The sequence below is a fragment of the Physella acuta genome, unplaced genomic scaffold, assembly GCF_028476545.2.
Source record: "Physella acuta isolate Inbredline_101_S28 unplaced genomic scaffold, ASM2847654v3 ptg002692l, whole genome shotgun sequence".
NCBI lineage: Eukaryota > Metazoa > Mollusca > Gastropoda > Physidae > Physella > Physella acuta.
The window spans coordinates 334-25,536 of NW_026734128.1; the positions used below are offsets into that span (position 1 = coordinate 334).

Sequence of the window (25,203 nt, forward strand, 5' to 3'; positions counted from 1 at the left end):
GACTAGCGCTGTGGAACAAGCCAACGTTAAAAAGGTATAGGAAGAGACTGAGAAAGAAAAAGAATACAAAAAGGTGACGTGAGGTCGGCAGGAGAAAAGATGCGGAACAAAACCACAAAATTTAAATTTGTAAATTTAGATTTTTTTTTTTTTTTTTTTTTTATTTATATTTTTTTTTCTTAAACGGATCATTGTTATTAATATTCTGCTGATTGTAATGTTTCATTTAACATTTTGAAATCAATTAGGATCAAGATATATGCAAATCGTTGAAGGAAAGAATACATTAAACAATGTACGTAACAATGTACGTCAGTTTAAAAATAAAAATGAATTTTTGTTTTTTTAAATTGAAATAACTTTTAAAAATTTACATTTAAATTTCTATTTTCTTTATATTAAAGTGAAATTAATACTGGTCCTGTGTGGACAGAAGTGTGATATTTTGACACATACTGGCCATGACAAATGATTTTTAAAACATAATTTAGATTAGTAAACAACGAAGGAGAGGAGCGGAGAGAAATTTTAAATATAAAAAAAAATATCTGTTTTTATACCGGCTGCCGTTCGTTTGAGAACCGTCAAATAAAGAAAAAATGTGCTGGTCAGCTCAAACGATTAACATTTTAAGCAAACAGTGACTGGTATAGAATAAATACCATATCACTCTGACTGACCAGCAGTGAGCTGTTTTTATTGAGAGAGAGAGACCAATCGTACATTATTGAAATTGAATGGGCCATTCCCGGAAGAACTGCAATACCGGGCCGACCCGTGGCGAGAGCGGAGCAAGCCCCGGGCATCCCGCCGAGTACCAAAAATCAGTTTAATATCGTAGTGACTCAATGAGCCACGTATCAGATATTAAGCTGATAAGAACAGATACTACACTTTGATCTTAGCCAAAAGGCCGAGAAGCGATAACGGTCACTGGACTACCGACGCCTCATATTCCGGAAAATTTCCTATCCGCTCCTCTGAAATGATTCCGTAAATATTCATCCGATTCCGCACACCGAAAATATTCCTTATTGCAGAAATCGCCGCCCATGCGACGTACGGCCGTTAGGCGGTGGGCGTTTTACAATCTGCCAAAGCGGAAAGGCGAATGTTAACGAAATCAATGAAACAAGTAACATTATGAATTTCTAAAACTCAAACAAGGAAAAAAATATAGCGCCTTACCTTAACGTCGTAATAGTGGCTTCCCTTGACGCCCGCGCCGCCTTGATGTATATCGAATCGATCAACGCCCTGTTGTTTTACGTCTTTGGCGGGCGGCGCAAGGCGACTAGCGCTGTGGAACAAGCCAACGTTAAAAAGGTATAGGAAGAGACTGAGAAAGAAAAAGAATACAAAAAGGTGACGTGAGGTCGGCAGGAGAAAAGATGCGGAACAAAACCACAAAATTTAAATTTGTAAATTTAGATTTTTTTTTTTTTTTTTTTTTATTTATATTTTTTTTTCTTAAACGGATCATTGTTATTAATATTCTGCTGATTGTAATGTTTCATTTAACATTTTGAAATCAATTAGGATCAAGATATATGCAAATCGTTGAAGGAAAGAATACATTAAACAATGTACGTAACAATGTACGTCAGTTTAAAAATAAAAATGAATTTTTGTTTTTTTAAATTGAAATAACTTTTAAAAATTTACATTTAAATTTCTATTTTCTTTATATTAAAGTGAAATTAATACTGGTCCTGTGTGGACAGAAGTGTGATATTTTGACACATACTGGCCATGACAAATGATTTTTAAAACATAATTTAGATTAGTAAACAACGAAGGAGAGGAGCGGAGAGAAATTTTAAATATAAAAAAAAATATCTGTTTTTATACCGGCTGCCGTTCGTTTGAGAACCGTCAAATAAAGAAAAAATGTGCTGGTCAGCTCAAACGATTAACATTTTAAGCAAACAGTGACTGGTATAGAATAAATACCATATCACTCTGACTGACCAGCAGTGAGCTGTTTTTATTGAGAGAGAGAGACCAATCGTACATTATTGAAATTGAATGGGCCATTCCCGGAAGAACTGCAATACCGGGCCGACCCGTGGCGAGAGCGGAGCAAGCCCCGGGCATCCCGCCGAGTACCAAAAATCAGTTTAATATCGTAGTGACTCAATGAGCCACGTATCAGATATTAAGCTGATAAGAACAGATACTACACTTTGATCTTAGCCAAAAGGCCGAGAAGCGATAACGGTCACTGGACTACCGACGCCTCATATTCCGGAAAATTTCCTATCCGCTCCTCTGAAATGATTCCGTAAATATTCATCCGATTCCGCACACCGAAAATATTCCTTATTGCAGAAATCGCCGCCCATGCGACGTACGGCCGTTAGGCGGTGGGCGTTTTACAATCTGCCAAAGCGGAAAGGCGAATGTTAACGAAATCAATGAAACAAGTAACATTATGAATTTCTAAAACTCAAACAAGGAAAAAAATATAGCGCCTTACCTTAACGTCGTAATAGTGGCTTCCCTTGACGCCCGCGCCGCCTTGATGTATATCGAATCGATCAACGCCCTGTTGTTTTACGTCTTTGGCGGGCGGCGCAAGGCGACTAGCGCTGTGGAACAAGCCAACGTTAAAAAGGTATAGGAAGAGACTGAGAAAGAAAAAGAATACAAAAAGGTGACGTGAGGTCGGCAGGAGAAAAGATGCGGAACAAAACCACAAAATTTAAATTTGTAAATTTAGATTTTTTTTTTTTTTTTTTTTTTATTTATATTTTTTTTTCTTAAACGGATCATTGTTATTAATATTCTGCTGATTGTAATGTTTCATTTAACATTTTGAAATCAATTAGGATCAAGATATATGCAAATCGTTGAAGGAAAGAATACATTAAACAATGTACGTAACAATGTACGTCAGTTTAAAAATAAAAATGAATTTTTGTTTTTTTAAATTGAAATAACTTTTAAAAATTTACATTTAAATTTCTATTTTCTTTATATTAAAGTGAAATTAATACTGGTCCTGTGTGGACAGAAGTGTGATATTTTGACACATACTGGCCATGACAAATGATTTTTAAAACATAATTTAGATTAGTAAACAACGAAGGAGAGGAGCGGAGAGAAATTTTAAATATAAAAAAAAATATCTGTTTTTATACCGGCTGCCGTTCGTTTGAGAACCGTCAAATAAAGAAAAAATGTGCTGGTCAGCTCAAACGATTAACATTTTAAGCAAACAGTGACTGGTATAGAATAAATACCATATCACTCTGACTGACCAGCAGTGAGCTGTTTTTATTGAGAGAGAGAGACCAATCGTACATTATTGAAATTGAATGGGCCATTCCCGGAAGAACTGCAATACCGGGCCGACCCGTGGCGAGAGCGGAGCAAGCCCCGGGCATCCCGCCGAGTACCAAAAATCAGTTTAATATCGTAGTGACTCAATGAGCCACGTATCAGATATTAAGCTGATAAGAACAGATACTACACTTTGATCTTAGCCAAAAGGCCGAGAAGCGATAACGGTCACTGGACTACCGACGCCTCATATTCCGGAAAATTTCCTATCCGCTCCTCTGAAATGATTCCGTAAATATTCATCCGATTCCGCACACCGAAAATATTCCTTATTGCAGAAATCGCCGCCCATGCGACGTACGGCCGTTAGGCGGTGGGCGTTTTACAATCTGCCAAAGCGGAAAGGCGAATGTTAACGAAATCAATGAAACAAGTAACATTATGAATTTCTAAAACTCAAACAAGGAAAAAAATATAGCGCCTTACCTTAACGTCGTAATAGTGGCTTCCCTTGACGCCCGCGCCGCCTTGATGTATATCGAATCGATCAACGCCCTGTTGTTTTACGTCTTTGGCGGGCGGCGCAAGGCGACTAGCGCTGTGGAACAAGCCAACGTTAAAAAGGTATAGGAAGAGACTGAGAAAGAAAAAGAATACAAAAAGGTGACGTGAGGTCGGCAGGAGAAAAGATGCGGAACAAAACCACAAAATTTAAATTTGTAAATTTAGATTTTTTTTTTTTTTTTTTTTTTATTTATATTTTTTTTTCTTAAACGGATCATTGTTATTAATATTCTGCTGATTGTAATGTTTCATTTAACATTTTGAAATCAATTAGGATCAAGATATATGCAAATCGTTGAAGGAAAGAATACATTAAACAATGTACGTAACAATGTACGTCAGTTTAAAAATAAAAATGAATTTTTGTTTTTTTAAATTGAAATAACTTTTAAAAATTTACATTTAAATTTCTATTTTCTTTATATTAAAGTGAAATTAATACTGGTCCTGTGTGGACAGAAGTGTGATATTTTGACACATACTGGCCATGACAAATGATTTTTAAAACATAATTTAGATTAGTAAACAACGAAGGAGAGGAGCGGAGAGAAATTTTAAATATAAAAAAAAATATCTGTTTTTATACCGGCTGCCGTTCGTTTGAGAACCGTCAAATAAAGAAAAAATGTGCTGGTCAGCTCAAACGATTAACATTTTAAGCAAACAGTGACTGGTATAGAATAAATACCATATCACTCTGACTGACCAGCAGTGAGCTGTTTTTATTGAGAGAGAGAGACCAATCGTACATTATTGAAATTGAATGGGCCATTCCCGGAAGAACTGCAATACCGGGCCGACCCGTGGCGAGAGCGGAGCAAGCCCCGGGCATCCCGCCGAGTACCAAAAATCAGTTTAATATCGTAGTGACTCAATGAGCCACGTATCAGATATTAAGCTGATAAGAACAGATACTACACTTTGATCTTAGCCAAAAGGCCGAGAAGCGATAACGGTCACTGGACTACCGACGCCTCATATTCCGGAAAATTTCCTATCCGCTCCTCTGAAATGATTCCGTAAATATTCATCCGATTCCGCACACCGAAAATATTCCTTATTGCAGAAATCGCCGCCCATGCGACGTACGGCCGTTAGGCGGTGGGCGTTTTACAATCTGCCAAAGCGGAAAGGCGAATGTTAACGAAATCAATGAAACAAGTAACATTATGAATTTCTAAAACTCAAACAAGGAAAAAAATATAGCGCCTTACCTTAACGTCGTAATAGTGGCTTCCCTTGACGCCCGCGCCGCCTTGATGTATATCGAATCGATCAACGCCCTGTTGTTTTACGTCTTTGGCGGGCGGCGCAAGGCGACTAGCGCTGTGGAACAAGCCAACGTTAAAAAGGTATAGGAAGAGACTGAGAAAGAAAAAGAATACAAAAAGGTGACGTGAGGTCGGCAGGAGAAAAGATGCGGAACAAAACCACAAAATTTAAATTTGTAAATTTAGATTTTTTTTTTTTTTTTTTTTTATTTATATTTTTTTTTCTTAAACGGATCATTGTTATTAATATTCTGCTGATTGTAATGTTTCATTTAACATTTTGAAATCAATTAGGATCAAGATATATGCAAATCGTTGAAGGAAAGAATACATTAAACAATGTACGTAACAATGTACGTCAGTTTAAAAATAAAAATGAATTTTTGTTTTTTTAAATTGAAATAACTTTTAAAAATTTACATTTAAATTTCTATTTTCTTTATATTAAAGTGAAATTAATACTGGTCCTGTGTGGACAGAAGTGTGATATTTTGACACATACTGGCCATGACAAATGATTTTTAAAACATAATTTAGATTAGTAAACAACGAAGGAGAGGAGCGGAGAGAAATTTTAAATATAAAAAAAAATATCTGTTTTTATACCGGCTGCCGTTCGTTTGAGAACCGTCAAATAAAGAAAAAATGTGCTGGTCAGCTCAAACGATTAACATTTTAAGCAAACAGTGACTGGTATAGAATAAATACCATATCACTCTGACTGACCAGCAGTGAGCTGTTTTTATTGAGAGAGAGAGACCAATCGTACATTATTGAAATTGAATGGGCCATTCCCGGAAGAACTGCAATACCGGGCCGACCCGTGGCGAGAGCGGAGCAAGCCCCGGGCATCCCGCCGAGTACCAAAAATCAGTTTAATATCGTAGTGACTCAATGAGCCACGTATCAGATATTAAGCTGATAAGAACAGATACTACACTTTGATCTTAGCCAAAAGGCCGAGAAGCGATAACGGTCACTGGACTACCGACGCCTCATATTCCGGAAAATTTCCTATCCGCTCCTCTGAAATGATTCCGTAAATATTCATCCGATTCCGCACACCGAAAATATTCCTTATTGCAGAAATCGCCGCCCATGCGACGTACGGCCGTTAGGCGGTGGGCGTTTTACAATCTGCCAAAGCGGAAAGGCGAATGTTAACGAAATCAATGAAACAAGTAACATTATGAATTTCTAAAACTCAAACAAGGAAAAAAATATAGCGCCTTACCTTAACGTCGTAATAGTGGCTTCCCTTGACGCCCGCGCCGCCTTGATGTATATCGAATCGATCAACGCCCTGTTGTTTTACGTCTTTGGCGGGCGGCGCAAGGCGACTAGCGCTGTGGAACAAGCCAACGTTAAAAAGGTATAGGAAGAGACTGAGAAAGAAAAAGAATACAAAAAGGTGACGTGAGGTCGGCAGGAGAAAAGATGCGGAACAAAACCACAAAATTTAAATTTGTAAATTTAGATTTTTTTTTTTTTTTTTTTTTTATTTATATTTTTTTTTCTTAAACGGATCATTGTTATTAATATTCTGCTGATTGTAATGTTTCATTTAACATTTTGAAATCAATTAGGATCAAGATATATGCAAATCGTTGAAGGAAAGAATACATTAAACAATGTACGTAACAATGTACGTCAGTTTAAAAATAAAAATGAATTTTTGTTTTTTTAAATTGAAATAACTTTTAAAAATTTACATTTAAATTTCTATTTTCTTTATATTAAAGTGAAATTAATACTGGTCCTGTGTGGACAGAAGTGTGATATTTTGACACATACTGGCCATGACAAATGATTTTTAAAACATAATTTAGATTAGTAAACAACGAAGGAGAGGAGCGGAGAGAAATTTTAAATATAAAAAAAAATATCTGTTTTTATACCGGCTGCCGTTCGTTTGAGAACCGTCAAATAAAGAAAAAATGTGCTGGTCAGCTCAAACGATTAACATTTTAAGCAAACAGTGACTGGTATAGAATAAATACCATATCACTCTGACTGACCAGCAGTGAGCTGTTTTTATTGAGAGAGAGAGACCAATCGTACATTATTGAAATTGAATGGGCCATTCCCGGAAGAACTGCAATACCGGGCCGACCCGTGGCGAGAGCGGAGCAAGCCCCGGGCATCCCGCCGAGTACCAAAAATCAGTTTAATATCGTAGTGACTCAATGAGCCACGTATCAGATATTAAGCTGATAAGAACAGATACTACACTTTGATCTTAGCCAAAAGGCCGAGAAGCGATAACGGTCACTGGACTACCGACGCCTCATATTCCGGAAAATTTCCTATCCGCTCCTCTGAAATGATTCCGTAAATATTCATCCGATTCCGCACACCGAAAATATTCCTTATTGCAGAAATCGCCGCCCATGCGACGTACGGCCGTTAGGCGGTGGGCGTTTTACAATCTGCCAAAGCGGAAAGGCGAATGTTAACGAAATCAATGAAACAAGTAACATTATGAATTTCTAAAACTCAAACAAGGAAAAAAATATAGCGCCTTACCTTAACGTCGTAATAGTGGCTTCCCTTGACGCCCGCGCCGCCTTGATGTATATCGAATCGATCAACGCCCTGTTGTTTTACGTCTTTGGCGGGCGGCGCAAGGCGACTAGCGCTGTGGAACAAGCCAACGTTAAAAAGGTATAGGAAGAGACTGAGAAAGAAAAAGAATACAAAAAGGTGACGTGAGGTCGGCAGGAGAAAAGATGCGGAACAAAACCACAAAATTTAAATTTGTAAATTTAGATTTTTTTTTTTTTTTTTTTTTTATTTATATTTTTTTTTCTTAAACGGATCATTGTTATTAATATTCTGCTGATTGTAATGTTTCATTTAACATTTTGAAATCAATTAGGATCAAGATATATGCAAATCGTTGAAGGAAAGAATACATTAAACAATGTACGTAACAATGTACGTCAGTTTAAAAATAAAAATGAATTTTTGTTTTTTTAAATTGAAATAACTTTTAAAAATTTACATTTAAATTTCTATTTTCTTTATATTAAAGTGAAATTAATACTGGTCCTGTGTGGACAGAAGTGTGATATTTTGACACATACTGGCCATGACAAATGATTTTTAAAACATAATTTAGATTAGTAAACAACGAAGGAGAGGAGCGGAGAGAAATTTTAAATATAAAAAAAAATATCTGTTTTTATACCGGCTGCCGTTCGTTTGAGAACCGTCAAATAAAGAAAAAATGTGCTGGTCAGCTCAAACGATTAACATTTTAAGCAAACAGTGACTGGTATAGAATAAATACCATATCACTCTGACTGACCAGCAGTGAGCTGTTTTTATTGAGAGAGAGAGACCAATCGTACATTATTGAAATTGAATGGGCCATTCCCGGAAGAACTGCAATACCGGGCCGACCCGTGGCGAGAGCGGAGCAAGCCCCGGGCATCCCGCCGAGTACCAAAAATCAGTTTAATATCGTAGTGACTCAATGAGCCACGTATCAGATATTAAGCTGATAAGAACAGATACTACACTTTGATCTTAGCCAAAAGGCCGAGAAGCGATAACGGTCACTGGACTACCGACGCCTCATATTCCGGAAAATTTCCTATCCGCTCCTCTGAAATGATTCCGTAAATATTCATCCGATTCCGCACACCGAAAATATTCCTTATTGCAGAAATCGCCGCCCATGCGACGTACGGCCGTTAGGCGGTGGGCGTTTTACAATCTGCCAAAGCGGAAAGGCGAATGTTAACGAAATCAATGAAACAAGTAACATTATGAATTTCTAAAACTCAAACAAGGAAAAAAATATAGCGCCTTACCTTAACGTCGTAATAGTGGCTTCCCTTGACGCCCGCGCCGCCTTGATGTATATCGAATCGATCAACGCCCTGTTGTTTTACGTCTTTGGCGGGCGGCGCAAGGCGACTAGCGCTGTGGAACAAGCCAACGTTAAAAAGGTATAGGAAGAGACTGAGAAAGAAAAAGAATACAAAAAGGTGACGTGAGGTCGGCAGGAGAAAAGATGCGGAACAAAACCACAAAATTTAAATTTGTAAATTTAGATTTTTTTTTTTTTTTTTTTTTATTTATATTTTTTTTTCTTAAACGGATCATTGTTATTAATATTCTGCTGATTGTAATGTTTCATTTAACATTTTGAAATCAATTAGGATCAAGATATATGCAAATCGTTGAAGGAAAGAATACATTAAACAATGTACGTAACAATGTACGTCAGTTTAAAAATAAAAATGAATTTTTGTTTTTTTAAATTGAAATAACTTTTAAAAATTTACATTTAAATTTCTATTTTCTTTATATTAAAGTGAAATTAATACTGGTCCTGTGTGGACAGAAGTGTGATATTTTGACACATACTGGCCATGACAAATGATTTTTAAAACATAATTTAGATTAGTAAACAACGAAGGAGAGGAGCGGAGAGAAATTTTAAATATAAAAAAAAATATCTGTTTTTATACCGGCTGCCGTTCGTTTGAGAACCGTCAAATAAAGAAAAAATGTGCTGGTCAGCTCAAACGATTAACATTTTAAGCAAACAGTGACTGGTATAGAATAAATACCATATCACTCTGACTGACCAGCAGTGAGCTGTTTTTATTGAGAGAGAGAGACCAATCGTACATTATTGAAATTGAATGGGCCATTCCCGGAAGAACTGCAATACCGGGCCGACCCGTGGCGAGAGCGGAGCAAGCCCCGGGCATCCCGCCGAGTACCAAAAATCAGTTTAATATCGTAGTGACTCAATGAGCCACGTATCAGATATTAAGCTGATAAGAACAGATACTACACTTTGATCTTAGCCAAAAGGCCGAGAAGCGATAACGGTCACTGGACTACCGACGCCTCATATTCCGGAAAATTTCCTATCCGCTCCTCTGAAATGATTCCGTAAATATTCATCCGATTCCGCACACCGAAAATATTCCTTATTGCAGAAATCGCCGCCCATGCGACGTACGGCCGTTAGGCGGTGGGCGTTTTACAATCTGCCAAAGCGGAAAGGCGAATGTTAACGAAATCAATGAAACAAGTAACATTATGAATTTCTAAAACTCAAACAAGGAAAAAAATATAGCGCCTTACCTTAACGTCGTAATAGTGGCTTCCCTTGACGCCCGCGCCGCCTTGATGTATATCGAATCGATCAACGCCCTGTTGTTTTACGTCTTTGGCGGGCGGCGCAAGGCGACTAGCGCTGTGGAACAAGCCAACGTTAAAAAGGTATAGGAAGAGACTGAGAAAGAAAAAGAATACAAAAAGGTGACGTGAGGTCGGCAGGAGAAAAGATGCGGAACAAAACCACAAAATTTAAATTTGTAAATTTAGATTTTTTTTTTTTTTTTTTTTTTATTTATATTTTTTTTTCTTAAACGGATCATTGTTATTAATATTCTGCTGATTGTAATGTTTCATTTAACATTTTGAAATCAATTAGGATCAAGATATATGCAAATCGTTGAAGGAAAGAATACATTAAACAATGTACGTAACAATGTACGTCAGTTTAAAAATAAAAATGAATTTTTGTTTTTTTAAATTGAAATAACTTTTAAAAATTTACATTTAAATTTCTATTTTCTTTATATTAAAGTGAAATTAATACTGGTCCTGTGTGGACAGAAGTGTGATATTTTGACACATACTGGCCATGACAAATGATTTTTAAAACATAATTTAGATTAGTAAACAACGAAGGAGAGGAGCGGAGAGAAATTTTAAATATAAAAAAAAATATCTGTTTTTATACCGGCTGCCGTTCGTTTGAGAACCGTCAAATAAAGAAAAAATGTGCTGGTCAGCTCAAACGATTAACATTTTAAGCAAACAGTGACTGGTATAGAATAAATACCATATCACTCTGACTGACCAGCAGTGAGCTGTTTTTATTGAGAGAGAGAGACCAATCGTACATTATTGAAATTGAATGGGCCATTCCCGGAAGAACTGCAATACCGGGCCGACCCGTGGCGAGAGCGGAGCAAGCCCCGGGCATCCCGCCGAGTACCAAAAATCAGTTTAATATCGTAGTGACTCAATGAGCCACGTATCAGATATTAAGCTGATAAGAACAGATACTACACTTTGATCTTAGCCAAAAGGCCGAGAAGCGATAACGGTCACTGGACTACCGACGCCTCATATTCCGGAAAATTTCCTATCCGCTCCTCTGAAATGATTCCGTAAATATTCATCCGATTCCGCACACCGAAAATATTCCTTATTGCAGAAATCGCCGCCCATGCGACGTACGGCCGTTAGGCGGTGGGCGTTTTACAATCTGCCAAAGCGGAAAGGCGAATGTTAACGAAATCAATGAAACAAGTAACATTATGAATTTCTAAAACTCAAACAAGGAAAAAAATATAGCGCCTTACCTTAACGTCGTAATAGTGGCTTCCCTTGACGCCCGCGCCGCCTTGATGTATATCGAATCGATCAACGCCCTGTTGTTTTACGTCTTTGGCGGGCGGCGCAAGGCGACTAGCGCTGTGGAACAAGCCAACGTTAAAAAGGTATAGGAAGAGACTGAGAAAGAAAAAGAATACAAAAAGGTGACGTGAGGTCGGCAGGAGAAAAGATGCGGAACAAAACCACAAAATTTAAATTTGTAAATTTAGATTTTTTTTTTTTTTTTTTTTTATTTATATTTTTTTTTCTTAAACGGATCATTGTTATTAATATTCTGCTGATTGTAATGTTTCATTTAACATTTTGAAATCAATTAGGATCAAGATATATGCAAATCGTTGAAGGAAAGAATACATTAAACAATGTACGTAACAATGTACGTCAGTTTAAAAATAAAAATGAATTTTTGTTTTTTTAAATTGAAATAACTTTTAAAAATTTACATTTAAATTTCTATTTTCTTTATATTAAAGTGAAATTAATACTGGTCCTGTGTGGACAGAAGTGTGATATTTTGACACATACTGGCCATGACAAATGATTTTTAAAACATAATTTAGATTAGTAAACAACGAAGGAGAGGAGCGGAGAGAAATTTTAAATATAAAAAAAAATATCTGTTTTTATACCGGCTGCCGTTCGTTTGAGAACCGTCAAATAAAGAAAAAATGTGCTGGTCAGCTCAAACGATTAACATTTTAAGCAAACAGTGACTGGTATAGAATAAATACCATATCACTCTGACTGACCAGCAGTGAGCTGTTTTTATTGAGAGAGAGAGACCAATCGTACATTATTGAAATTGAATGGGCCATTCCCGGAAGAACTGCAATACCGGGCCGACCCGTGGCGAGAGCGGAGCAAGCCCCGGGCATCCCGCCGAGTACCAAAAATCAGTTTAATATCGTAGTGACTCAATGAGCCACGTATCAGATATTAAGCTGATAAGAACAGATACTACACTTTGATCTTAGCCAAAAGGCCGAGAAGCGATAACGGTCACTGGACTACCGACGCCTCATATTCCGGAAAATTTCCTATCCGCTCCTCTGAAATGATTCCGTAAATATTCATCCGATTCCGCACACCGAAAATATTCCTTATTGCAGAAATCGCCGCCCATGCGACGTACGGCCGTTAGGCGGTGGGCGTTTTACAATCTGCCAAAGCGGAAAGGCGAATGTTAACGAAATCAATGAAACAAGTAACATTATGAATTTCTAAAACTCAAACAAGGAAAAAAATATAGCGCCTTACCTTAACGTCGTAATAGTGGCTTCCCTTGACGCCCGCGCCGCCTTGATGTATATCGAATCGATCAACGCCCTGTTGTTTTACGTCTTTGGCGGGCGGCGCAAGGCGACTAGCGCTGTGGAACAAGCCAACGTTAAAAAGGTATAGGAAGAGACTGAGAAAGAAAAAGAATACAAAAAGGTGACGTGAGGTCGGCAGGAGAAAAGATGCGGAACAAAACCACAAAATTTAAATTTGTAAATTTAGATTTTTTTTTTTTTTTTTTTTTTATTTATATTTTTTTTTCTTAAACGGATCATTGTTATTAATATTCTGCTGATTGTAATGTTTCATTTAACATTTTGAAATCAATTAGGATCAAGATATATGCAAATCGTTGAAGGAAAGAATACATTAAACAATGTACGTAACAATGTACGTCAGTTTAAAAATAAAAATGAATTTTTGTTTTTTTAAATTGAAATAACTTTTAAAAATTTACATTTAAATTTCTATTTTCTTTATATTAAAGTGAAATTAATACTGGTCCTGTGTGGACAGAAGTGTGATATTTTGACACATACTGGCCATGACAAATGATTTTTAAAACATAATTTAGATTAGTAAACAACGAAGGAGAGGAGCGGAGAGAAATTTTAAATATAAAAAAAAATATCTGTTTTTATACCGGCTGCCGTTCGTTTGAGAACCGTCAAATAAAGAAAAAATGTGCTGGTCAGCTCAAACGATTAACATTTTAAGCAAACAGTGACTGGTATAGAATAAATACCATATCACTCTGACTGACCAGCAGTGAGCTGTTTTTATTGAGAGAGAGAGACCAATCGTACATTATTGAAATTGAATGGGCCATTCCCGGAAGAACTGCAATACCGGGCCGACCCGTGGCGAGAGCGGAGCAAGCCCCGGGCATCCCGCCGAGTACCAAAAATCAGTTTAATATCGTAGTGACTCAATGAGCCACGTATCAGATATTAAGCTGATAAGAACAGATACTACACTTTGATCTTAGCCAAAAGGCCGAGAAGCGATAACGGTCACTGGACTATACCGACGCCTCATATTCCGGAAAATTTCCTATCCGCTCCTCTGAAATGATTCCGTAAATATTCATCCGATTCCGCACACCGAAAATATTCCTTATTGCAGAAATCGCCGCCCATGCGACGTACGGCCGTTAGGCGGTGGGCGTTTTACAATCTGCCAAAGCGGAAAGGCGAATGTTAACGAAATCAATGAAACAAGTAACATTATGAATTTCTAAAACTCAAACAAGGAAAAAAATATAGCGCCTTACCTTAACGTCGTAATAGTGGCTTCCCTTGACGCCCGCGCCGCCTTGATGTATATCGAATCGATCAACGCCCTGTTGTTTTACGTCTTTGGCGGGCGGCGCAAGGCGACTAGCGCTGTGGAACAAGCCAACGTTAAAAAGGTATAGGAAGAGACTGAGAAAGAAAAAGAATACAAAAAGGTGACGTGAGGTCGGCAGGAGAAAAGATGCGGAACAAAACCACAAAATTTAAATTTGTAAATTTAGATTTTTTTTTTTTTTTTTTTTTATTTATATTTTTTTTTCTTAAACGGATCATTGTTATTAATATTCTGCTGATTGTAATGTTTCATTTAACATTTTGAAATCAATTAGGATCAAGATATATGCAAATCGTTGAAGGAAAGAATACATTAAACAATGTACGTAACAATGTACGTCAGTTTAAAAATAAAAATGAATTTTTGTTTTTTTAAATTGAAATAACTTTTAAAAATTTACATTTAAATTTCTATTTTCTTTATATTAAAGTGAAATTAATACTGGTCCTGTGTGGACAGAAGTGTGATATTTTGACACATACTGGCCATGACAAATGATTTTTAAAACATAATTTAGATTAGTAAACAACGAAGGAGAGGAGCGGAGAGAAATTTTAAATATAAAAAAAAATATCTGTTTTTATACCGGCTGCCGTTCGTTTGAGAACCGTCAAATAAAGAAAAAATGTGCTGGTCAGCTCAAACGATTAACATTTTAAGCAAACAGTGACTGGTATAGAATAAATACCATATCACTCTGACTGACCAGCAGTGAGCTGTTTTTATTGAGAGAGAGAGACCAATCGTACATTATTGAAATTGAATGGGCCATTCCCGGAAGAACTGCAATACCGGGCCGACCCGTGGCGAGAGCGGAGCAAGCCCCGGGCATCCCGCCGAGTACCAAAAATCAGTTTAATATCGTAGTGACTCAATGAGCCACGTATCAGATATTAAGCTGATAAGAACAGATACTACACTTTGATCTTAGCCAAAAGGCCGAGAAGCGATAACGGTCACTGGACTACCGACGCCTCATATTCCGGAAAATTTCCTATCCGCTCCTCTGAAATGATTCCGTAAATATTCATCCGATTCCGCACACCGAAAATATTCCTTATTGCAGAAATCGCCGCCCATGCGACGTACGGCCGTTAGGCGGTGGGCGTTTTACAATCTGCCAAAGCGGAAAGGCGAATGTTAACGAAATCAATGAAACAAGTAACATTATGAATTTCTAAAACTCAAACAAGGAAAAAAATATAGCGCCTTACCTTAACGTCGTAATAGTGGCTTCCCTTGACGCCCGCGCCGCCTTGATGTATATCGAATCGATCAACGCCCTGTTGTTTTACGTCTTTGGCGGGCGGCGCAAGGCGACTAGCGCTGTGGAACAAGCCAACGTTAAAAAGGTATAGGAAGAGACTGAGAAAGAAAAAGAATACAAAAAGGTGACGTGAGGTCGGCAGGAGAAAAGATGCGGAACAAAACCACAAAATTTAAATTTGTAAATTTAGATTTTTTTTTTTTTTTTTTTTTATTTATATTTTTTTTTCTTAAACGGATCATTGTTATTAATATTCTGCTGATTGTAATGTTTCATTTAACATTTTGAAATCAATTAGGATCAAGATATATGCAAATCGTTGAAGGAAAGAATACATTAAACAATGTACGTAACAATGTACGTCAGTTTAAAAATAAAAATGAATTTTTGTTTTTTTAAATTGAAATAACTTTTAAAAATTTACATTTAAATTTCTATTTTCTTTATATTAAAGTGAAATTAATACTGGTCCTGTGTGGACAGAAGTGTGATATTTTGACACATACTGGCCATGACAAATGATTTTTAAAACATAATTTAGATTAGTAAACAACGAAGGAGAGGAGCGGAGAGAAATTTTAAATATAAAAAAAAATATCTGTTTTTATACCGGCTGCCGTTCGTTTGAGAACCGTCAAATAAAGAAAAAATGTGCTGGTCAGCTCAAACGATTAACATTTTAAGCAAACAGTGACTGGTATAGAATAAATACCATATCACTCTGACTGACCAGCAGTGAGCTGTTTTTATTGAGAGAGAGAGACCAATCGTACATTATTGAAATTGAATGGGCCATTCCCGGAAGAACTGCAATACCGGGCCGACCCGTGGCGAGAGCGGAGCAAGCCCCGGGCATCCCGCCGAGTACCAAAAATCAGTTTAATATCGTAGTGACTCAATGAGCCACGTATCAGATATTAAGCTGATAAGAACAGATACTACACTTTGATCTTAGCCAAAAGGCCGAGAAGCGATAACGGTCACTGGACTACCGACGCCTCATATTCCGGAAAATTTCCTATCCGCTCCTCTGAAATGATTCCGTAAATATTCATCCGATTCCGCACACCGAAAATATTCCTTATTGCAGAAATCGCCGCCCATGCGACGTACGGCCGTTAGGCGGTGGGCGTTTTACAATCTGCCAAAGCGGAAAGGCGAATGTTAACGAAATCAATGAAACAAGTAACATTATGAATTTCTAAAACTCAAACAAGGAAAAAAATATAGCGCCTTACCTTAACGTCGTAATAGTGGCTTCCCTTGACGCCCGCGCCGCCTTGATGTATATCGAATCGATCAACGCCCTGTTGTTTTACGTCTTTGGCGGGCGGCGCAAGGCGACTAGCGCTGTGGAACAAGCCAACGTTAAAAAGGTATAGGAAGAGACTGAGAAAGAAAAAGAATACAAAAAGGTGACGTGAGGTCGGCAGGAGAAAAGATGCGGAACAAAACCACAAAATTTAAATTTGTAAATTTAGATTTTTTTTTTTTTTTTTTTTTATTTATATTTTTTTTTCTTAAACGGATCATTGTTATTAATATTCTGCTGATTGTAATGTTTCATTTAACATTTTGAAATCAATTAGGATCAAGATATATGCAAATCGTTGAAGGAAAGAATACATTAAACAATGTACGTAACAATGTACGTCAGTTTAAAAATAAAAATGAATTTTTGTTTTTTTAAATTGAAATAACTTTTAAAAATTTACATTTAAATTTCTATTTTCTTTATATTAAAGTGAAATTAATACTGGTCCTGTGTGGACAGAAGTGTGATATTTTGACACATACTGGCCATGACAAATGATTTTTAAAACATAATTTAGATTAGTAAACAACGAAGGAGAGGAGCGGAGAGAAATTTTAAATATAAAAAAAAATATCTGTTTTTATACCGGCTGCCGTTCGTTTGAGAACCGTCAAATAAAGAAAAAATGTGCTGGTCAGCTCAAACGATTAACATTTTAAGCAAACAGTGACTGGTATAGAATAAATACCATATCACTCTGACTGACCAGCAGTGAGCTGTTTTTATTGAGAGAGAGAGACCAATCGTACATTATTGAAATTGAATGGGCCATTCCCGGAAGAACTGCAATACCGGGCCGACCCGTGGCGAGAGCGGAGCAAGCCCCGGGCATCCCGCCGAGTACCAAAAATCAGTTTAATATCGTAGTGACTCAATGAGCCACGTATCAGATATTAAGCTGATAAGAACAGATACTACACTTTGATCTTAGCCAAAAGGCCGAGAAGCGATAACGGTCACTGGACTACCGACGCCTCATATTCCGGAAAATTTCCTATCCGCTCCTCTGAAATGATTCCGTAAATATTCATCCGATTCCGCACACCGAAAATATTCCTTATTGCAGAAATCGCCGCCCATGCGACGTACGGCCGTTAGGCGGTGGGCGTTTTACAATCTGCCAAAGCGGAAAGGCGAATGTTAACGAAATCAATGAAACAAGTAACATTATGAATTTCTAAAACTCAAACAAGGAAAAAAATATAGCGCCTTACCTTAACGTCGTAATAGTGGCTTCCCTTGACGCCCGCGCCGCCTTGATGTATATCGAATCGATCAACGCCCTGTTGTTTTACGTCTTTGGCGGGCGGCGCAAGGCGACTAGCGCTGTGGAACAAGCCAACGTTAAAAAGGTATAGGAAGAGACTGAGAAAGAAAAAGAATACAAAAAGGTGACGTGAGGTCGGCAGGAGAAAAGATGCGGAACAAAACCACAAAATTTAAATTTGTAAATTTAGATTTTTTTTTTTTTTTTTTTTTTATTTATATTTTTTTTTCTTAAACGGATCATTGTTATTAATATTCTGCTGATTGTAATGTTTCATTTAACATTTTGAAATCAATTAGGATCAAGATATATGCAAATCGTTGAAGGAAAGAATACATTAAACAATGTACGTAACAATGTACGTCAGTTTAAAAATAAAAATGAATTTTTGTTTTTTTAAATTGAAATAACTTTTAAAAATTTACATTTAAATTTCTATTTTCTTTATATTAAAGTGAAATTAATACTGGTCCTGTGTGGACAGAAGTGTGATATTTTGACACATACTGGCCATGACAAATGATTTTTAAAACATAATTTAGATTAGTAAACAACGAAGGAGAGGAGCGGAGAGAAATTTTAAATATAAAAAAAAATATCTGTTTTTATACCGGCTGCCGTTCGTTTGAGAACCGTCAAATAAAGAAAAAATGTGCTGGTCAGCTCAAACGATTAACATTTTAAGCAAACAGTGACTGGTATAGAATAAATACCATATCACTCTGACTGACCAGCAGTGAGCTGTTTTTATTGAGAGAGAGAGACCAATCGTACATTATTGAAATTGAATGGGCCATTCCCGGAAGAACTGCAATACCGGGCCGACCCGTGGCGAGAGCGGAGCAAGCCCCGGGCATCCCGCCGAGTACCAAAAATCAGTTTAATATCGTAGTGACTCAATGAGCCACGTATCAGATATTAAGCTGATAAGAACAGATACTACACTTTGATCTTAGCCAAAAGGCCGAGAAGCGATAACGGTCACTGGACTACCGACGCCTCATATTCCGGAAAATTTCCTATCCGCTCCTCTGAAATGATTCCGTAAATATTCATCCGATTCCGCACACCGAAAATATTCCTTATTGCAGAAATCGCCGCCCATGCGACGTACGGCCGTTAGGCGGTGGGCGTTTTACAATCTGCCAAAGCGGAAAGGCGAATGTTAACGAAATCAATGAAACAAGTAACATTATGAATTTCTAAAACTCAAACAAGGAAAAAAATATAGCGCCTTACCTTAACGTCGTAATAGTGGCTTCCCTTGACGCCCGCGCCGCCTTGATGTATATCGAATCGATCAACGCCCTGTTGTTTTACGTCTTTGGCGGGCGGCGCAAGGCGACTAGCGCTGTGGAACAAGCCAACGTTAAAAAGGTATAGGAAGAGACTGAGAAAGAAAAAGAATACAAAAAGGTGACGTGAGGTCGGCAGGAGAAAAGATGCGGAACAAAACCACAAAATTTAAATTTGTAAATTTAGATTTTTTTTTTTTTTTTTTTTTATTTATATTTTTTTTTCTTAAACGGATCATTGTTATTAATATTCTGCTGATTGTAATGTTTCATTTAACATTTTGAAATCAATTAGGATCAAGATATATGCAAATCGTTGAAGGAAAGAATACATTAAACAATGTACGTAACAATGTACGTCAGTTTAAAAATAAAAATGAATTTTTGTTTTTTTAAATTGAAATAACTTTTAAAAATTTACATTTAAATTTCTATTTTCTTTATATTAAAGTGAAATTAATACTGGTCCTGTGTGGACAGAAGTGTGATATTTTGACACATACTGGCCATGACAAATGATTTTTAAAACATAATTTAGATTAGTAAACAACGAAGGAGAGGAGCGGAGAGAAATTTTAAATATAAAAAAAAATATCTGTTTTTATACCGGCTGCCGTTCGTTTGAGAACCGTCAAATAAAGAAAAAATGTGCTGGTCAGCTCAAACGATTAACATTTTAAGCAAACAGTGACTGGTATAGAATAAATACCATATCACTCTGACTGACCAGCAGTGAGCTGTTTTTATTGAGAGAGAGAGACCAATCGTACATTATTGAAATTGAATGGGCCATTCCCGGAAGAACTGCAATACCGGGCCGACCCGTGGCGAGAGCGGAGCAAGCCCCGGGCATCCCGCCGAGTACCAAAAATCAGTTTAATATCGTAGTGACTCAATGAGCCACGTATCAGATATTAAGCTGATAAGAACAGATACTACACTTTGATCTTAGCCAAAAGGCCGAGAAGCGATAACGGTCACTGGACTACCGACGCCTCATATTCCGGAAAATTTCCTATCCGCTCCTCTGAAATGATTCCGTAAATATTCATCCGATTCCGCACACCGAAAATATTCCTTATTGCAGAAATCGCCGCCCATGCGACGTACGGCCGTTAGGCGGTGGGCGTTTTACAATCTGCCAAAGCGGAAAGGCGAATGTTAACGAAATCAATGAAACAAGTAACATTATGAATTTCTAAAACTCAAACAAGGAAAAAAATATAGCGCCTTACCTTAACGTCGTAATAGTGGCTTCCCTTGACGCCCGCGCCGCCTTGATGTATATCGAATCGATCAACGCCCTGTTGTTTTACGTCTTTGGCGGGCGGCGCAAGGCGACTAGCGCTGTGGAACAAGCCAACGTTAAAAAGGTATAGGAAGAGACTGAGAAAGAAAAAGAATACAAAAAGGTGACGTGAGGTCGGCAGGAGAAAAGATGCGGAACAAAACCACAAAATTTAAATTTGTAAATTTAGATTTTTTTTTTTTTTTTTTTTTTATTTATATTTTTTTTTCTTAAACGGATCATTGTTATTAATATTCTGCTGATTGTAATGTTTCATTTAACATTTTGAAATCAATTAGGATCAAGATATATGCAAATCGTTGAAGGAAAGAATACATTAAACAATGTACGTAACAATGTACGTCAGTTTAAAAATAAAAATGAATTTTTGTTTTTTTAAATTGAAATAACTTTTAAAAATTTACATTTAAATTTCTATTTTCTTTATATTAAAGTGAAATTAATACTGGTCCTGTGTGGACAGAAGTGTGATATTTTGACACATACTGGCCATGACAAATGATTTTTAAAACATAATTTAGATTAGTAAACAACGAAGGAGAGGAGCGGAGAGAAATTTTAAATATAAAAAAAAATATCTGTTTTTATACCGGCTGCCGTTCGTTTGAGAACCGTCAAATAAAGAAAAAATGTGCTGGTCAGCTCAAACGATTAACATTTTAAGCAAACAGTGACTGGTATAGAATAAATACCATATCACTCTGACTGACCAGCAGTGAGCTGTTTTTATTGAGAGAGAGAGACCAATCGTACATTATTGAAATTGAATGGGCCATTCCCGGAAGAACTGCAATACCGGGCCGACCCGTGGCGAGAGCGGAGCAAGCCCCGGGCATCCCGCCGAGTACCAAAAATCAGTTTAATATCGTAGTGACTCAATGAGCCACGTATCAGATATTAAGCTGATAAGAACAGATACTACACTTTGATCTTAGCCAAAAGGCCGAGAAGCGATAACGGTCACTGGACTACCGACGCCTCATATTCCGGAAAATTTCCTATCCGCTCCTCTGAAATGATTCCGTAAATATTCATCCGATTCCGCACACCGAAAATATTCCTTATTGCAGAAATCGCCGCCCATGCGACGTACGGCCGTTAGGCGGTGGGCGTTTTACAATCTGCCAAAGCGGAAAGGCGAATGTTAACGAAATCAATGAAACAAGTAACATTATGAATTTCTAAAACTCAAACAAGGAAAAAAATATAGCGCCTTACCTTAACGTCGTAATAGTGGCTTCCCTTGACGCCCGCGCCGCCTTGATGTATATCGAATCGATCAACGCCCTGTTGTTTTACGTCTTTGGCGGGCGGCGCAAGGCGACTAGCGCTGTGGAACAAGCCAACGTTAAAAAGGTATAGGAAGAGACTGAGAAAGAAAAAGAATACAAAAAGGTGACGTGAGGTCGGCAGGAGAAAAGATGCGGAACAAAACCACAAAATTTAAATTTGTAAATTTAGATTTTTTTTTTTTTTTTTTTTTTATTTATATTTTTTTTTCTTAAACGGATCATTGTTATTAATATTCTGCTGATTGTAATGTTTCATTTAACATTTTGAAATCAATTAGGATCAAGATATATGCAAATCGTTGAAGGAAAGAATACATTAAACAATGTACGTAACAATGTACGTCAGTTTAAAAATAAAAATGAATTTTTGTTTTTTTAAATTGAAATAACTTTTAAAAATTTACATTTAAATTTCTATTTTCTTTATATTAAAGTGAAATTAATACTGGTCCTGTGTGGACAGAAGTGTGATATTTTGACACATACTGGCCATGACAAATGATTTTTAAAACATAATTTAGATTAGTAAACAACGAAGGAGAGGAGCGGAGAGAAATTTTAAATATAAAAAAAAATATCTGTTTTTATACCGGCTGCCGTTCGTTTGAGAACCGTCAAATAAAGAAAAAATGTGCTGGTCAGCTCAAACGATTAACATTTTAAGCAAACAGTGACTGGTATAGAATAAATACCATATCACTCTGACTGACCAGCAGTGAGCTGTTTTTATTGAGAGAGAGAGACCAATCGTACATTATTGAAATTGAATGGGCCATTCCCGGAAGAACTGCAATACCCGGGCCGACCCGTGGCGAGAGCGGAGCAAGCCCCGGGCATCCCGCCGAGTACCAAAAATCAGTTTAATATCGTAGTGACTCAATGAGCCACGTATCAGATATTAAGCTGATAAGAACAGATACTACACTTTGATCTTAGCCAAAAGGCCGAGAAGCGATAACGGTCACTGGACTACCGACGCCTCATATTCCGGAAAATTTCCTATCCGCTCCTCTGAAATGATTCCGTAAATATTCATCCGATTCCGCACACCGAAAATATTCCTTATTGCAGAAATCGCCGCCCATGCGACGTACGGCCGTTAGGCGGTGGGCGTTTTACAATCTGCCAAAGCGGAAAGGCGAATGTTAACGAAATCAATGAAACAAGTAACATTATGAATTTCTAAAACTCAAACAAGGAAAAAAATATAGCGCCTTACCTTAACGTCGTAATAGTGGCTTCCCTTGACGCCCGCGCCGCCTTGATGTATATCGAATCGATCAACGCCCTGTTGTTTTACGTCTTTGGCGGGCGGCGCAAGGCGACTAGCGCTGTGGAACAAGCCAACGTTAAAAAGGTATAGGAAGAGACTGAGAAAGAAAAAGAATACAAAAAGGTGACGTGAGGTCGGCAGGAGAAAAGATGCGGAACAAAACCACAAAATTTAAATTTGTAAATTTAGATTTTTTTTTTTTTTTTTTTTTTATTTATATTTTTTTTTCTTAAACGGATCATTGTTATTAATATTCTGCTGATTGTAATGTTTCATTTAACATTTTGAAATCAATTAGGATCAAGATATATGCAAATCGTTGAAGGAAAGAATACATTAAACAATGTACGTAACAATGTACGTCAGTTTAAAAATAAAAATGAATTTTTGTTTTTTTAAATTGAAATAACTTTTAAAAATTTACATTTAAATTTCTATTTTCTTTATATTAAAGTGAAATTAATACTGGTCCTGTGTGGACAGAAGTGTGATATTTTGACACATACTGGCCATGACAAATGATTTTTAAAACATAATTTAGATTAGTAAACAACGAAGGAGAGGAGCGGAGAGAAATTTTAAATATAAAAAAAAATATCTGTTTTTATACCGGCTGCCGTTCGTTTTGAGAACCGTCAAATAAAGAAAAAATGTGCTGGTCAGCTCAAACGATTAACATTTTAAGCAAACAGTGACTGGTATAGAATAAATACCATATCACTCTGACTGACCAGCAGTGAGCTGTTTTTATTGAGAGAGAGAGACCAATCGTACATTATTGAAATTGAATGGGCCATTCCCGGAAGAACTGCAATACCGGGCCGACCCGTGGCGAGAGCGGAGCAAGCCCCGGGCATCCCGCCGAGTACCAAAAATCAGTTTAATATCGTAGTGACTCAATGAGCCACGTATCAGATATTAAGCTGATAAGAACAGATACTACACTTTGATCTTAGCCAAAAGGCCGAGAAGCGATAACGGTCACTGGACTACCGACGCCTCATATTCCGGAAAATTTCCTATCCGCTCCTCTGAAATGATTCCGTAAATATTCATCCGATTCCGCACACCGAAAATATTCCTTATTGCAGAAATCGCCGCCATGCGACGTACGGCCGTTAGGCGGTGGGCGTTTTACAATCTGCCAAAGCGGAAAGGCGAATGTTAACGAAATCAATGAAACAAGTAACATTATGAATTTCTAAAACTCAAACAAGGAAAAAAATATAGCGCCTTACCTTAACGTCGTAATAGTGGCTTCCCTTGACGCCCCGCGCCGCCTTGATGTATATCGAATCGATCAACGCCCTGTTGTTTTACGTCTTTGGCGGGCGGCGCAAGGCGACTAGCGCTGTGGAACAAGCCAACGTTAAAAAGGTATAGGAAGAGACTGAGAAAGAAAAAGAATACAAAAAGGTGGACGTGAGGTCGGCAGGAGAAAAGATGCGGAACAAAACCACAAAATTTAAATTTGTAAATTTAGATTTTTTTTTTTTTTTTTTTTTATTTATATTTTTTTTTCTTAAACGGATCATTGTTATTAATATTCTGCTGATTGTAATGTTTCATTTAACATTTTGAAATCAATTAGGATCAAGATATATGCAAATCGTTGAAGGAAAGAATACATTAAACAATGTACGTAACAATGTACGTCAGTTTAAAAATAAAAATGAATTTTTGTTTTTTTTAAATTGAAATAACTTTTAAAAATTTACATTTAAATTTCTATTTTCTTTATATTAAAGTGAAATTAATACTGGTCCTGTGTGGACAGAAGTGTGATATTTTGACACATACTGGCCATGACAAATGATTTTTAAAACATAATTTAGATTAGTAAACAACGAAGGAGAGGAGCGGAGAGAAATTTTAAATATAAAAAAAAATATCTGTTTTTATACCGGCTGCCGTTCGTTTGAGAACCGTCAAATAAAGAAAAAATGTGCTGGTCAGCTCAAACGATTAACATTTTAAGCAAACAGTGACTGGTATAGAATAA

The 25,203-nt window shown here is 37.0% G+C and overlaps 19 non-coding genes across 19 annotated transcripts; all 19 read right to left on the reverse strand.

The window, feature by feature from the left end:
- Positions 1 to 732: 732 nt before the first annotated feature.
- LOC131933958 (U2 spliceosomal RNA) lies at positions 733 to 925 on the reverse strand. Its single transcript, XR_009385353.1, has one exon. It is a non-coding gene; the product is annotated as a U2 spliceosomal RNA (small nuclear RNA).
- A 1,098-nt stretch (positions 926 to 2,023) lies between these two features.
- On the reverse strand, positions 2,024 to 2,216 carry LOC131933970 (U2 spliceosomal RNA). The gene has a single exon (XR_009385364.1). It is a non-coding gene; the product is annotated as a U2 spliceosomal RNA (small nuclear RNA).
- Positions 2,217 to 3,315: 1,099 nt separating this feature from the next.
- LOC131933976 (U2 spliceosomal RNA) lies at positions 3,316 to 3,508 on the reverse strand. The gene has a single exon (XR_009385369.1). It is a non-coding gene; the product is annotated as a U2 spliceosomal RNA (small nuclear RNA).
- A 1,099-nt stretch (positions 3,509 to 4,607) lies between these two features.
- Positions 4,608 to 4,800, reverse strand: LOC131933977 (U2 spliceosomal RNA). The gene has a single exon (XR_009385370.1). It is a non-coding gene; the product is annotated as a U2 spliceosomal RNA (small nuclear RNA).
- A 1,098-nt stretch (positions 4,801 to 5,898) lies between these two features.
- On the reverse strand, positions 5,899 to 6,091 carry LOC131933978 (U2 spliceosomal RNA). Its single transcript, XR_009385371.1, has one exon. It is a non-coding gene; the product is annotated as a U2 spliceosomal RNA (small nuclear RNA).
- A 1,099-nt stretch (positions 6,092 to 7,190) lies between these two features.
- On the reverse strand, positions 7,191 to 7,383 carry LOC131933959 (U2 spliceosomal RNA). Its single transcript, XR_009385354.1, has one exon. It is a non-coding gene; the product is annotated as a U2 spliceosomal RNA (small nuclear RNA).
- Positions 7,384 to 8,482: 1,099 nt separating this feature from the next.
- Positions 8,483 to 8,675, reverse strand: LOC131933960 (U2 spliceosomal RNA). The gene has a single exon (XR_009385355.1). It is a non-coding gene; the product is annotated as a U2 spliceosomal RNA (small nuclear RNA).
- A 1,098-nt stretch (positions 8,676 to 9,773) lies between these two features.
- On the reverse strand, positions 9,774 to 9,966 carry LOC131933961 (U2 spliceosomal RNA). Its single transcript, XR_009385356.1, has one exon. It is a non-coding gene; the product is annotated as a U2 spliceosomal RNA (small nuclear RNA).
- A 1,099-nt stretch (positions 9,967 to 11,065) lies between these two features.
- Positions 11,066 to 11,258, reverse strand: LOC131933962 (U2 spliceosomal RNA). The gene has a single exon (XR_009385357.1). It is a non-coding gene; the product is annotated as a U2 spliceosomal RNA (small nuclear RNA).
- Positions 11,259 to 12,356: 1,098 nt separating this feature from the next.
- LOC131933963 (U2 spliceosomal RNA) lies at positions 12,357 to 12,549 on the reverse strand. The gene has a single exon (XR_009385358.1). It is a non-coding gene; the product is annotated as a U2 spliceosomal RNA (small nuclear RNA).
- Positions 12,550 to 13,648: 1,099 nt separating this feature from the next.
- Positions 13,649 to 13,841, reverse strand: LOC131933964 (U2 spliceosomal RNA). The gene has a single exon (XR_009385359.1). It is a non-coding gene; the product is annotated as a U2 spliceosomal RNA (small nuclear RNA).
- A 1,100-nt stretch (positions 13,842 to 14,941) lies between these two features.
- LOC131933965 (U2 spliceosomal RNA) lies at positions 14,942 to 15,134 on the reverse strand. Its single transcript, XR_009385360.1, has one exon. It is a non-coding gene; the product is annotated as a U2 spliceosomal RNA (small nuclear RNA).
- A 1,098-nt stretch (positions 15,135 to 16,232) lies between these two features.
- Positions 16,233 to 16,425, reverse strand: LOC131933966 (U2 spliceosomal RNA). The gene has a single exon (XR_009385361.1). It is a non-coding gene; the product is annotated as a U2 spliceosomal RNA (small nuclear RNA).
- A 1,098-nt stretch (positions 16,426 to 17,523) lies between these two features.
- On the reverse strand, positions 17,524 to 17,716 carry LOC131933967 (U2 spliceosomal RNA). The gene has a single exon (XR_009385362.1). It is a non-coding gene; the product is annotated as a U2 spliceosomal RNA (small nuclear RNA).
- Positions 17,717 to 18,815: 1,099 nt separating this feature from the next.
- Positions 18,816 to 19,008, reverse strand: LOC131933969 (U2 spliceosomal RNA). The gene has a single exon (XR_009385363.1). It is a non-coding gene; the product is annotated as a U2 spliceosomal RNA (small nuclear RNA).
- Positions 19,009 to 20,106: 1,098 nt separating this feature from the next.
- Positions 20,107 to 20,299, reverse strand: LOC131933971 (U2 spliceosomal RNA). The gene has a single exon (XR_009385365.1). It is a non-coding gene; the product is annotated as a U2 spliceosomal RNA (small nuclear RNA).
- A 1,099-nt stretch (positions 20,300 to 21,398) lies between these two features.
- Positions 21,399 to 21,591, reverse strand: LOC131933972 (U2 spliceosomal RNA). Its single transcript, XR_009385366.1, has one exon. It is a non-coding gene; the product is annotated as a U2 spliceosomal RNA (small nuclear RNA).
- Positions 21,592 to 22,690: 1,099 nt separating this feature from the next.
- Positions 22,691 to 22,884, reverse strand: LOC131933975 (U2 spliceosomal RNA). The gene has a single exon (XR_009385368.1). It is a non-coding gene; the product is annotated as a U2 spliceosomal RNA (small nuclear RNA).
- A 1,100-nt stretch (positions 22,885 to 23,984) lies between these two features.
- Positions 23,985 to 24,177, reverse strand: LOC131933973 (U2 spliceosomal RNA). The gene has a single exon (XR_009385367.1). It is a non-coding gene; the product is annotated as a U2 spliceosomal RNA (small nuclear RNA).
- Between the last annotated feature and the right edge of the window lie 1,026 nt (positions 24,178 to 25,203).